Genomic DNA, 14,597 nt, shown 5'->3' with positions numbered 1-14,597 from the left:
CTATCTGGTCGGTTAAGAATACAGAGTGAATCTTAGTATGACAATAATAAGACTTGGTAGCTTCCAAAAGTGGAAAATCACTAAACGCATGCACAGCATATGTATAAAGTGGATCTCACCAAATAATGAAGCAGTTACTCTTTTATAGCTCTAAGTGGAAAGCTCCAAAGTAACAACTAAGCATGTGCAGGAAAGCATAAATAAAAACAACTGCTGAAAAGCAATTATACAGTAACAAGGACAGTTTTCTCTATTAGGGTGTTTAGACTATGTGATCAGGAAATGTTTCATCTATAATGCCTTTGTTTTACCTGACCCAGTGAATATAAACTTTCATATCCATTCTGATGGCCAATTATGGACATTACCACCTTCTTTCCTTTTTATCATAAGAAAATATATGAAGAAAGAAAGGGTGAACACAGAATGGCTGCAAACAGAATCAGCATATTCTGGATCCCCCACAAATGTCAGTGTATGAGGAATTCCAAGACTATGAAACAATCTGCCTCTGGAAACACTCCTTCAAAAAGAAAAAAATGCACAGTTACCAGAATCCTGTTGCACAACTTTATGTCACACAAGTCGGATGATGTAATCAACTGCAGCCATTTGGAAGAAATTACATGTCCCCTGTTTCTCTACCCTAGGGATCACTTTCATCCTAGGTAAGCTTTCTGGAGGCACCAAAAATGGAGTGATGGGGCTTTAACTGCTGTTGATCCTGGTTCTGCTGCCAAGACCCACAGCATAGATGTTTTGGCATTAAAGAGTTGCACATACATTCTGTTTCACCCAAATTCTTCTCCAAGGCCAAGAGATACCTAGGGCTCCCTGCAACCCTGGGGAAGGGAAGAGGGAAAATATTTAATTTCCTCTGCACAGTCACAACTGATGACATGATCTAAGTTTCTTGGTGTAACAGGATTCCAGGCTGTGCAACAGGATCCCAGGCAATATGTTACTTTGTGAAAATTGCAACAATTACCCTCATTGCTTAAAGAAGTAAGGTTTTATAAGTAATGGCAATATTTGGAAAGCATTATCTACAAACATTGAATTCATAATTGGTGGTGGCAATGCCACACATCTTTCTTTGTCGTAAGGCTTTTTGAAATTAGCAATGGTTACCAAGGTGGCAGCTTCACTACTACTTTGCATCCCATACCATGCCTTGAACCTAACATTGTTCTGTGATATTTACCCTATTCTATGACTGGGCAAAGTGAAACCCATGGGAACATGTGGCTTTCAGGAGGTGACATCTGGCTCTTTTCATTCCTTCACCTTGTCACTACCAGTTTTTTTTAAAAAAAACTCAAAAAATCTCACCATGCTCTTTAGGGATTGTGGGGGGGGGGGGCGGGTTCACCATAGTTGAGTGAGATGTTTTATGCAGAGGTTTTGTTAAAAACTGGAGATGGCTTAGAACAACTCTGGAGAGCTAGAACCATGATAAATGTGCTTCCTGTGGCTAAAAAGAGAGTATGCAAGGGGCATTTAAAAGAAAATTAGGTGAGGGGCATGAGAGTGGTTGTAGTCATCCAAAGTCTCGGGCTGAGAATGTGTAGTTAATGGTGCTCTGAACATTACCCACCTCTGTCCTACCCAGTTCTTATGAAATTAAATGTAACGTGCACATAACAAAGAGACTGTGCTAGCAATGCTGTTTCCACCATCGCTTTTTCATACCACAATGACTTTCTAAAGTGAGAGAGGCCATTTTATCCAAATGAGATCTCCATATGAGTTCAGAACTTGAGATGGGCACAAATCGCTGGTTTGGCAGTTCATCCCGGTTCATTTCTCAGCTGAATGGGTGCTCAGTGCTTCCCAGCCCCTCCTCCTCCAGCAGACGCTCACTCGGAGGCAGTGACCAGAGGAGGCAGGGCAGGGAAACCAGATTGCTGTTTCTGAGTGGGTGCCTGCTAGAGAAGGAGGGACTTCTTTCCTTTCTTCCTTTTTTATTTTTGCATTCTGGCTGACATGGAGAGCCTACCCAGGTAGAACCACGTCCTCTCTTCAGTTAATTGCTTTCACATGATCAAAGTGAAAATGGACGGGGACAGAGTTAGCACACTCTTCACATCATGTCTGGGATATACCTGCTTTCATAATGATGGAGTAGGGCTATAGTTGGAATTACAGAACGGCAACTCCTCCACAAAAGTGATTGGAGAGGAGGATACGCAAAGAAAATTATGCATTTTTTCCCGTCTTATCAGGAAAAAGTCTTATTGAAATGTAAATAAACAGACGCTGATATCAATGTATTTTGTTGAATATTGGTTGTTCTTCAACAAAGAAAAACAAACAAATAATGAAATGATGAAATAGCTGTACTAGTCATTGGAAAAAGTGTGGTAGTAGGGGGAAATGGAGAAAAGGCAGACTCTTACGAATAAGACTGTTGGTCTAGTGGTACGTTTTTGTGTAGATTATTCATCAAACAGTACTCCAAGGAGAGTCCAAAAGTGTGGGTAGACTAATCCGGCCATATGGACAAACTTTACAAAACAGCAGCTGTTTTGTAAAGTTTGTGGGTCTTGTCTGCTATTCAAGACCATACAGCCCACAAACACTTTGCTTTATAACGGGGATCTCTCAATGCAATGTATTGTTGCTAGGAAGATTCAGCTATTTTGAGGATTGTAGCTGAGCTCAGAGGGGAAGGGAAACCTGACTAGGATGACAAGTGACATTATCATCTCTGCTAATCAAAAGGTCTTGGTGCTCTGACCCTGTTTCCATTGCAACAAGATTCTCATCTGATTTGCCTGTGGGCTCTGCACCTGTATTTCAGTCCCTGTTTCTGAATCACTGCGAATCCTTCCCCGTGGTGCCTGTAATGCACTGCATAATCATGTGCCCTGGCTGCTTCTCTCCCTTAGGCATTTGGTCTCTTATTATCCCTGGCATATTTTTTTTGTACCCTCATTAGGCTTAAGAGGCCCCATCAGATAAAAACACTATTTCCAAATCAGCCTGATTGCGGCAATCAAGCTGCTAGCATAAGGCTTTTAAAAATCCTTCATTAGCCTCAAGGATCCCTTTGTAATGAATACTGCAGCCAAGGAAACTCATTGACCAAATGAAAAGAGAATATGAGCTCTAAAGAGCTGTGATGATAGGCACAAAGGGTATAGTGACTGTTGCCCAGACCAAAAGGCATACAGCTATTCAAGGAAATGTCAGAAGGTTTTACCGAATATGCATACATACACACAGTGCTTTTCCTGTGATGACAATTTTCTTAAATGAATATTGCTATGTAGAGATCGCTGACTCACTTCCTGTAACTTTTGCATCCCCAAACATTTTGACCCATTTTCTGCACTTAGTCATTATTTATTTACTTATTTAATTTATATCTTAATTTTATTCCAGAAAGCTCAGTGGTTTAGGTATCTGGCTGTAAAGCTAGAGGTTGGGAGTTCAATTCCCACAGTTCCTTTTGTGAGTAGAACCAGCCTAGGTGGCCTTAGGCAAGCTTCACAGTCCCAGGATGCCCCTAGAAGAAGGGAATGGTAACCACACCTGAATATTCTCTACCTGGAAAAGAACTGAAGAGGGCCACCATAAGTCAAAATGGACTTGATAGCACATGATCATTATGATTTATTCCAAAAGGAGAACTTAAGGTGATTCACAAGATTAAGAAACAGATACAAATAAAAACATACAGATTTATCCTATTGAAACACAATCAATAACAATTACTACAGCAGCCCTAATGATAATGTGCTGTCAAGTGATTCTGACTTATAATGACCAACTCACCATTTTCTAGGTAGAAAGTATTTGGAAGTGGTTAACCAGTACTTCCGTCTGGCAGCACTCTGTGACTATGCAATTTCCCCAAAGCCACACAGGTTGCAAGATACGATTCCACTAGAATCCATCCTCCTCTAATAGCTAATCACATATCCTTTCCAGGTTATCTTGCCTGGCCCCTTTTCTGGGAGATACAGCAGCGATTCAAACTCTAAACCCTAGCTCCACAGCCAGGCACTCAAAACGTCTGAGCTACAATTAAGCATTTTATAATACTGAAACATCGTTTAATTAATAGAATTTGTTGTTGCTGCTGTTGTGTCGCATCGAGTCAATTCTGACTGATGGTGACACTTTTCAGGTTTTCCCTGGTAGAGAATACACAGAAGTGGTTTACCATTCCCTTCTTCTGGGGGTGCCTTGGGACTGCACAGCTTGCCCAAGGCCACGTAGGCTGGCTCCACGCATAGGAGGCACAGTGGGGAATTCAACTCCCAATCTCTGGATCCGCAGTGAAAAATCTAATTCACTGATGTGCTTAAAATACACGAAACACAGCATTTACCCAGTGGTGTCACTTCCTCTTCAGACTCTTGAGTTTGCCCTATCCTCATCTGTATGGGCAGCCTTTAAGAGTAGACAAGTCTCTTCTTTCAGGACCAGATGCTTTGGTGTAAGCAAAGTGACAACAGACAAGGGAGAGCTAACACACTCTCCTCCTTACTTGATGAATAAACATGTTGCTTTAACATGATAGAAATGGGCCAATTTATCTTGGACATGCGAAAAGGCGACCAAAATGCACAACAGAGCTACATGTAGTGAGACAAACTAAACTATACATTTAGCACCCTCGCCTGGTGGAAATGTCTGTCATATCACATGATTTTCTTCACGTACACATCTTCAGCTTAGTATACTTTGTGTTTTTATTGGTGATTCAAAGTTAAACAGGGGCATGCATTTCTGATGAAATCCCACCGGGAGAGGGACAAGGGTTAATAGGAGACAACTCTGCTATTATACTTTTTATTTCTATTGGTAAGTGGAAGGTTAACAGGGGCCTGCATCTCTGATGAAGCCCCACGGGGGAAGACACAAGGTTAATAGTAGAGAATTACGTTGGATGACATAAAATACTATTAGTTTTAGAAGAGGTAGCCATGTTAGTCTGTTCTAGCATATCAGACAAAAACAAGAGAAAACAAGAAAACCAAAATAAATAATAAAGAAGACGAAACCATTGTGACACCTTAAAAACTAACTGCTATATTTTAATGTCAGCTTCATAGTCCGATTCCCCAGACAGGTCTTTTGATGTCCTTTTCTTTCATTTTTGCCTGATAAAATACTACACGGATAATGTAATTTCCTTAATATCTTATTTGACCCATTGATGAAAATTCTACTGGGATTACACTGGCAGCACGGTAGGACTTGCCAGGACTTGCTGCAGCTCCTGGTATTACAGTTAAAGTGTGCCATAGAGTTATAATAGGGAGCACAAAAGTAAGAATAATGGCCTCTTCAAAGATGTATTAACAGGAAATATTTCCTCTTGAAGCAGCTGGCATTAAAGTGTGATGCCCTCGCTATTATGCTGTCAATTTGTTTAATGTTTATTAGAGAAGCAGGTGATTTCTATTAAAAAGAACTGACAGACTGTCCATTAGATACAGATGCATGTTTATTAAATTGGAAACTGGGAAAAGAACAGAGCTGACTGGGTCATTTCCTTTTTTGGCTAACCTCTTTATTATTTTTAATCTATAAAGTACAGCTATCTTTTTTTAAAAAAAACAGAGGATGTGGTTTTTGAGGGGAAGTCTTTGTTACAATCATTTTATGTTTGTATAATAGTATTTAGTGGGCAAGTCACTCTTTCTTCTTGAGCTTGAACAAAACACTTGGGGGGCCTCGTGCTGTAGATTTTTGCAGGAGTACCACAGATGTTGGAATAACACGAGTAGACACGGGGAAAAATTAAAAAATGGATCACGATATTTGTCAGAAATTGCTGATTCATTAAATATTTGTCCCTTCATATTCGTCAGTTCCAGAGACCCCAACGAATATAAAGGGACAAACATTGCCCCATTTTTATTCGTTCCCCATAGCCTTCCCTCTCTTCCGATGGCTTTCCCATTTTGCCTACTGGCCTGCTGATCATCTGATCGGTGAGGTGATATGCAGCCAGCCACCCCAACATCTTATCCCCCACTCCCTTCCTCTCCCTACCTTAGCTGCCACCCCCCACCGCCACCACCACCAATGCCCCCCCCCCATAATCGCTGCTGCTGCTGCCATCTTCAGTTGGCCTCTGTAGCTTTGATTTGTAGAAAGGGACACTGGCTGCCCTTTGCAAAGATGGAGGCTGTGGCTTCATTTAGGGTAGAGAAGCTGCAGCTGCCATCTTTGCAGACGGCAGTTTGGATTCCCTTAGCCTACCTTAAGGGAGTGTCCCTTTCTACAGGCTGTGGCTGCGGAGGCCAGCTGGAGATGATGGCGGTGATTACGGTGGGGGAGCATTGGCAGGGGTAGCGATGGTGCTGGGGGGCAGTGGGGGAGGTGTTTTTTAGACCCCCCCACAAATCGACTAGTAAATTTGTGCTTCGTCAGTTCATGGGGGCAGCCTTGTGCTTCGTGAGTTGTCAGCTTTTGACGACTCACGAAGCAGGATGACTTGCCAAAATGGTGAGTCGTCTCCATCTTTAAAGATGAGATTCAACCACTTATCAAAGACACATATTTGTTGTCAGCAGTCATTTGTGGTTCATCACTATTTATTTATTATTTTTATTTATTCGATTTTTACCCCGCCCCTCTAGACAACGTCTACACTATTCACAAACCATAAAACATGTACTTTCCAATAAAACAAACAGTTTCATGGTTTATGTAATCCAGAATATCCAGAATAGCCCTCATGTGAATTAGAGATGCCTTGTCTTCAGCAGAATCTGCTCCCCACCCACTAGGTTTGGCAAATATTGGATTTGGGAAGTTCAGGTGTCGTGTCCCCCCAGTGTCCCTTGTTTGTTCTCCCCAAACACGGGCCCACTGTCTGGATGCGTTTATTTATTTATTTTTATTTATTTATTCTATTTATATCCCACCTATCTGGTCATTATGACCACTCTAGTCCACACTATACCAAATATACCTCAGACACTTGCTGCCAATACAACAGGTTTATTGATCTTTTAGTTAGTATGTAAATCACAGATGTAAATCACAGTTGTTGAGAATCGTTCATTAAATTAGATTTGATTACACATTTGCTTGTATGGGCGTTTATTCACAGTAACCACTTTAACAATATTCGTTGGCAATCTATCTAATCTATTCTCTATTCCTTTTAACTCTTTCCTATTCTCTGTAACACTCCAACTTTCCAATCTCTGTCTTAAATCTCTCAATTCAAAGTCCTAACTCTCTCACTTCCATTCCCTCTCTCTCCCTTTCTTTCTAACTGCCTGTCACCCTAACTCCGCCCCTCCTGTCCTATCATAGGCTCCTGCGCTTGAGCTCCATATGATGGACAGGAGTGAGGTGGGCATCTACCAGCCCAGGAAAGCCTGCGTTGGCGGTGTTGAAACCCTGGCCCAGAAGCTAATGGCAGTGGAGAAAGGCGGTGCTTGCAGCAAACCCCAGGAAAGCCTGTGGTGGCAGCAGAGAAGCCCTGACTCAGCAGCAGCGGCTGGAGGCCTCCTGGCAGTCGCGGCAGTGGAGGTAAGGTGCTGCTTTTAAAAAACTGTCTTGGGTGGCTTTTGCAGGGTGGGATTGGGCTTGAGGGGTTATGTTTGTTTTTTGTTTGTTTTGTTTTTTGCAGCCCCAGGGGCTTGCAGTGTTTTATTTTTTATTTTATTTTATTTTATTTTTTGGTTTATTTTTTTCTTTAGCTGGAATGGATTAATCGGTTTTCAATGCATTCCTATGGGAAATGGTGCTCCTACTTACGAACGTTTCAACTAACGGCCACCATTCTGGAACGGATTAAGTTCATAAGTAGAGGTACCACTGTAATAGTTTGGTGTTTCATTTTATTCTGGGCAGGTGCATTTCTGTCAATTCATGGTGTTTTTTGTTTGTTTGTTTGTTTGTTTGTTTTTGCTTTGTGGTTCTTTCATGCCCATCTCTAGTCAGTACAGAAACAAAGAAGTTGTGATTAATGAGTTCATAAAGAATTCTATAAAAATCATAGTTCAGAGGATATTGAGCATACATACAAGGTAACATTTCCTCCTCTTCCTGGTCTTTTGCTCATTCTGAGTAGATCTTCTTCAAATCTTCTTCTGAGTAGATCCCTTCTGATAGAGTGTTCAAGCAGCGAAATGATCAAGTCAAAATATCATCTCCATTGATATGTTGCTGGGGATAGAGGGGATTATGGAAAGTGTAATTCAAAAAATTGTGTTCCTGAGTCCTGATTATTGATGATTTCCCCTTTATTGGAATTTCTTGCTAGTTTGCAGTTGGTTCTTCTAGATCAGTGGTTCCCATCGGGACCAGTGGAAGTATGAGTGTGGACGGCCTCTCTAAGTCTTTGTAAAAACTTGCTGAGCTCTTCTTTCTCTTCCTGCCATATTTCCTCAACTTTATCCCACTGATTAGGGGGAACCACAGCAGTGTGCAAGCCACCTAGAATGCACTGAGTGAACATACAAAGGGCTATCTGGCCTGGATATGCATTCTGGGCTAACTGTCGCAAATCATTTGGGTCCCAATAATTCTGAGGGATGTTTGGCCATAAGATCATCACATCAGGGAGGGTCAGCAATGGGTTTGTGGCCCTCAGTCGCTCGGCCACCTCCCAAGCTTTGTCTATAACCTGTTGAATTTCAACTTTATTAAGACTCAGTGGTATAGCTGTTTGGAATCAGTGGTATAGCTGTTTGGACATCTTCCCAAGAGGGAGTTGCAAAAAGACTTTCTATGGCTGCAATGACTGACTGAGAGTTAGAGGTATAAATCCCCGTAAGCTCTTTGATTTTCAATAAGTCACTTGGCTCCAAGATCAATGGTTTCACAGGTTATATTGAACCAGCTGCCCCATTGTAAGATGGAATTGAGTCTGGGTTTCCATAGCTAGGGGCAAAATTTGAGCTTTACAGGTTGGTGGCTCTGGTGGCAGAAAAGTTGGGGGTGCAATTGGAAGTTCTGGGCATAGGGTATTCCGGGCAACCGTTGGAGGTGGAGGTAACTGTGGTGGCAGTTTAACATAGGGTGGTGGGGAATCCAGAGTCTCCTTATCTCCCTGATCTATTTCTGCTGAGAATACTGGAATTCCTAGCCGTCCCTCCCCCAAGGAAGATCGTGTCTCCTTCACACTTTGGACTGCCGCAACAAATGACTTCATATAAAATGCATCCTTGTCCCATGAAGGTCCCATATACTTAAAGAAATCCAAGTGGTTTGAAATCACTAACTCATCAAAACTGCCCTAAGGGGTCATTCCCTGGAACAAATCCCGTGGCCATTCCTGTTCACAAAACTTAAGCATCCACTTCTTTTCCTTCCCCTGTCCTAATTTGTCCCAGTGTTTCACTACTATCTGCAATGGAGTCTGACCATTGTGAAGTGCTCCCACCAAGATCTACCCAGATCACCCATGCGAGCCAGGAGTTGAGGCTGAGGAGCCTGACGCCGAGAGAGGCCCGGAAGGAAAAGACATGAAACCGGGCCTTCTCGGCAGTGGCTCCTTGCCTCTGGAATAATGTCCCTCCTGAGATTTGTGCGGCCCCCCACTTTGGGCACTTTTAAAAGTCAACTAAAAACATGGTTATACATTCAGGCCTTCGCTCCAGCTAACACCTGATTTTTCTCTTTGTTTATTTTTATTCTATTTTTCTCCCTTTATTTATTTTTATTCTATATTTGCATTGTGTATGTTACAATATGATGTAATTCTTTGTATTATTTTATTGTTTATATTCACTGGAAGCCGCCTAGAGTGGTCTTTTAGGCCAGATGGGCGGGGTATAAATCAAATAGATAGATAGATAGATAGATAGATAGATAGATAGATAGATAGATAGATAGATAGATAGATAGATAGATAGATAGATAGATAGATAGATAGATAGATAGATAGATCAAACAAACAAACAAACAAACAAACAAACAAACAAACAAATAAATAGAGGCACTTTTGGAACCCTTACTTCCCATGGCCGGACTCTTTCTAATTTCCTTACTCTAATAAATACTGATGCAGTTGCCGTACCACAATCATGCACTCATGCTGCAGGAAGGGGTATCCGCCTCAAACATTGAGGTGCTGAGTCTGAAGTTTGTAGATCAACAGCCGTTAGGCCTAGCTGCAGGTTCATGTCGCTCTTCCCAATACTGAGATGGAGAGACCCTGGGCTACCCTGGGAAGATTTGAGGAACACGCACATACACTATCAAACCACCAGACACATGTGTTTCTTTTCAGGCCTCAGAATACTCATGAGGATCCGCTAGTCATCGGGAGATAGACAAAAAACTTGGTCCTTCTGACTATTGGATCGTCTACTGAACTCAGGAAGTGGTTCTCCTTTGGGGCTGTCCACTTACCACAGGTGTTGAGATGAGAGATCCACGTCCAAAAGAGAACGCTGCCAGCTGGACATCACAGACGCTTCGCCTCACCATCGGTCACTACCTTCAAGGTTCACCATCCTTCAGTCGTCCTTTTCTCCAGACACAGAAAAAGAAACGAGGCTTTAAGATCCGCTATGTAGCCATATTAAAGGTTTCTTGCCCACATTCTCGATCAGAAAAGCTGTGGCCCACACAATGGAATGTGGGTGATGGGAACACCGTCCTGCTGGGCAAAAGGAATGACAGACTTTGGATTCAGTGGAAAAAAAATAACAGCGCTTTATTCAGATATAAGAGCTCTCTAATTGATTAGATAGGCGGGATATAAATAAAATAAACAAACAAATAAATAAATAAAGAGGGAAAATAGACATTGGGCGTGTCCTTCGTAATATATTCTTATGTATACAAGGGAGCAAAGTGAGATACCCAGTTGGTTGCATTTTGCCACAGTGTTGAGCATGCTCAGAAGGAAGCAATATATGGCCATGAGCACGTGCTGAAAGGCACAAAGGCATGTAGGCTGGGAAAACATGGTACATAGGCTTGCATACGTAGAGTTTCAAGGCCATAATGAAAACAAAGCAGGCTTGGGGAGGGATCCAACATGGATCCCAGTGTGCTCACAGCACTGACTTTGGAAATAAAGCCTTGGAAGTACTGTATTGTGTGTCCCAAAGTGGAGAGGATCATCATTACCACCATCATAATCTTAATCATCATCATCTTAGAACTGCAGAACTGGAAGGGACTCTATGGATCATTGAGTCCAGCCCATATCAAGGAGGCACAGCTGTTGGAGAACGGTGGATTGCAGCAGAACCATATCTCACGGTGTGGGTTCCATTGTTCTGAGTGGGTACATTGGGGTGGTAGAAGTTAAAGCTCTATCTTAAAATCAAGTAACTTTGAAGAGGAAGAAAAATATTGAAAGAAAAAAGAAATAAAGAAAATAAATAATGGAAGTAGAGTCATGGCATTTAAATAAGAGTCTTCAAGGCTGATTCTCTGAGCAGTAGCAGCTCATAGAGGTGCTTTCTCTCTTCCCAGTTGACCCTAAGTACTCCCTTTGTCCGCTAGATCCCACAGCCAAGTTCCCCAACCCTCATCAGACACAGCTAGCATGCGGAAAAGTCAAGGCTTCTGAAGGCTGGAACCCAATACCTGGAGGGCTATAGCTTCTTCACCCCTGGATGATTATGACTTCTTCCTGCCTATAGAGGACTAGTTTCCAGAATATCCCAGTCAATATGGCCACTAGCCATTGATTTGATGGCACATCATTTTTTTCTCTCTTGACAAGATGCACTCACTCTTCAACTTCACCCTGATCTTGTGGTGTGGTGGTTAAACTGCTGTACTGTAGTAAAACTCTACTCATGACTTGGTTTGATCCCAGGTAACTGACTCAAGGTTCACTTAGCCTTCCATCCTTCCAAGGTCAGTAAAATGAGTACCCAGCTTGCCTGGGTGGGTGGGTGGGGGAGAAGTGTCACCTTCCTAACCACCCAGAGAGTGTTTTAAGTGATGTGGGGCAGTATATAAACCGAACACTTTGCTTTTCCTTTACTCTGAGATATCACTCTGAACTCTGCCATGGTGGGGCGAGGCGGTTTCTAAAACTGACAAATGTATTGGTTCTGAGTTTTTTTTTTAAATGCATACCCCCAAATGAAAAAGAGAGAAAGCAAATCAAGACAGCAGTTTATCTGGACAAGTGTGGAAAACTGGGACAAGTTACATAAGGATCTTCTCCAGCTTAAAAAGAGACAAAAAAACAACAACACAAATTCACAAGGAATATATCTGAAATGAAAGGTAGTTTCAGGAAGGACTTAGCAGAGATCAGGGATATGGTGTTAAAGCAATTACTATATTGCAGTATTGACAAGCTTCTAAATACAGGCACTCTAAGATAATTATAGTCCACTTTATCACCCTAACCACACCAGATTTACCACCGGTTGCACTCATTTAATACCTGAAGTGCTCAAGGTGGTAGCCTTAGCTGCCACAAAACTACGGTTCCTTTTATTGTGTTTTTATTGGGCATGTTGAATACACAAACATGGTTATACCTTTGAAAATTATCCCAGAGGATACTGGTATGATATTGGTAGCACTAGGCCATCCTAAATCTTCTCTGATTTTTTAAGCTAAACAGGATAGGGACCAATAAGAATCTGGATCGGAGATAATTGAGGATTACAGGCAACTCTAAATCATGCTAGGCTAAGAGTCCTGAGATCCATTGCTTCTATTCAGAGTTGACAGCGCAAGACTAGATGAACAGGTTTTTATGTTCCTGTGATTTAAACCATGCTGCACCTTTGCCTACAATTTTTTTTTTAAATATCAAAGGCCTTGTTCATTTACAGTAATTTAGAATATGCAATTGCTATTGTCTTTCTCTGGTAAGGATAAAGAAATATTGCTAGAAAGAAAGATTGCTAAGCACTGGTTGCTTTATATATTGACATTGATCCCCAGCTGTGAGATACTTTGATCCCCACGCCATCACAGAATCATCCTGCTTCCAGCACCTTTGTACCATGAAATGCCAGAAGAAATTGGCACAATGAATAAAACACCCAGCTCTTTGTGCTTTGCTGTATAGCTGTAATTTGTGACCAGCCTGTTTGTATTGAGAATGAACAGGAGTTGCCTTAATATTACAGACAATGATCTGCTGCCATCCCATGGTATAGGCTCCACATTACAAGAGTTTATTTTCCTCAAGCAGCAAGAAAATTATTCAAACAAACAAAAAACCCTCAAAGAAATGAATCACCATATTCATTCAAAAATTACCAATGTGTCAATTTGTATATGGATCAATCAATGCTCCCCAATGAATATGAATCAATGAATGTTTAGATTTTTGATTCATCAATTCATTGGACTGTAAAGCAGCCCCTCAGACCTAGAGACACCAAAATTGCTGAGAATCTTCCCCTGACTCTCCTCTACAATCCCTCCTAGTTTGGTGAAGACTGGGCTTCTTATGTCTGAGTTCTACACTCACAAATGGTACCTCCAGGAAAGTTTCCCCCGAACCAGCCGCTAAAGGGCACTTTCCTGGGGAGGGGGACTCACTTTGTGTCTGAGGTGACTCCAATGTCTGAAATCCAATCTTCACCAAACCTGGAGGGATTGTAGAGGAGAGTCAGTAGAAGTTTTTGTGTGATTTTAGTGTCTTTACGTGCCTGAGTAAAACTTCTATGGGGGGGGCTACTTGTGGGTGTATAATCCAGACATCCAAACCCCAAACTACACAAAACATGCAGTACTTGGGGTGTCAGGGAAAGCATCCTGGCAAATCTGGTGTCTCTAAACCGCAGAAGCCTGTACTGCAGGGTCAGAAGACCAAGCAGTCATAAGATCGAATCCAAGCGACGGAGTGAGTGCCCGTTGCTTGTCCCAGCTCCCGCCAACCTAGCGGTTCGAAAGCATGCAAATGCCAGTAGATAAATAGGGACCACTTCGGTAGGAAGGTAACAGCGTTCCGTGTCTAAGTCGCACTGGCCATGTGACCACGGAAGATTGTCTTCGGACAAATGCTGGCTCTATGGCTTGAAGAGCGGGATGAGCGCCGCCCCCTAGAGTCGGACACGACTGGACAAAAATTGTCAAGGGGAACCTTTACCTTTACCTAGGTTTTTGGGGGGAAGTTTTAGAGGGTTTTAAATTAAAATCAAATTGACAAGTCATTGATTCATCAGAAAAAAATAGCCACTCAGAGTGGTATAAATATACCAGATAGGCAGGATAGAAATCAAATAAATAAATAAATAAATAAATTCATAATTCATGATTTTTTGACTTTGATGAATCATGAATCAAAATGAATCACCATTTTTCTGATTCAGGCCCATCTTTACATGTGGTCATGCAATACAAATGTGAAAAAATGTCACACCTTTGTTTGTTGTTTGTTTTATAGGCCACCTTTATCTCAATAAGGGGATTCAAGGCAGCTCACAGTATTAAAAAGAATAGAATTAATATTGAATATACATTAAAAACAATTAAGCTATCACACTGATTAAAATACAATTGAATAATAAAAGGTGAAATGTTGAAAAATATATCAAAAAATAGCATTCAGGGACTCGGTCATGATTGTTAAAAGCCTGCCTGGAAAGGTGGGTCTTCAGCTGTCAGTGGAAGGACGAAAGGGAGGGGGGGCAACCTGACCTCCCAATGGAGGCGGGAATAGGGGATATAAGGGAGAA

General features: G+C 41.8%; 1 long non-coding RNA gene across 1 annotated transcript in view; it reads right to left on the bottom strand.

Annotated features, from left to right (window-relative positions):
* LOC144584185 (uncharacterized) overlaps positions 1–14,157 on the bottom strand; it is a 28,327-nt gene extending 14,170 nt beyond the window's left edge. Inside the window, exon 1 of the long non-coding RNA XR_013538281.1 lies at positions 10,336–14,157. This is a non-coding gene — a long non-coding RNA (uncharacterized LOC144584185). The remainder of the gene's footprint in view (positions 1–10,335) is intronic.
* Positions 14,158–14,597: the final 440 nt, after the last annotated feature.

The sequence above is a fragment of the Pogona vitticeps genome, chromosome 8 (genome assembly GCF_051106095.1).
Source record: "Pogona vitticeps strain Pit_001003342236 chromosome 8, PviZW2.1, whole genome shotgun sequence".
NCBI lineage: Eukaryota > Metazoa > Chordata > Lepidosauria > Squamata > Agamidae > Pogona > Pogona vitticeps.
The sequence above is the reverse complement of the archived record's forward strand: the minus strand, read 5'-3'. Positions and strand labels throughout refer to the sequence as shown.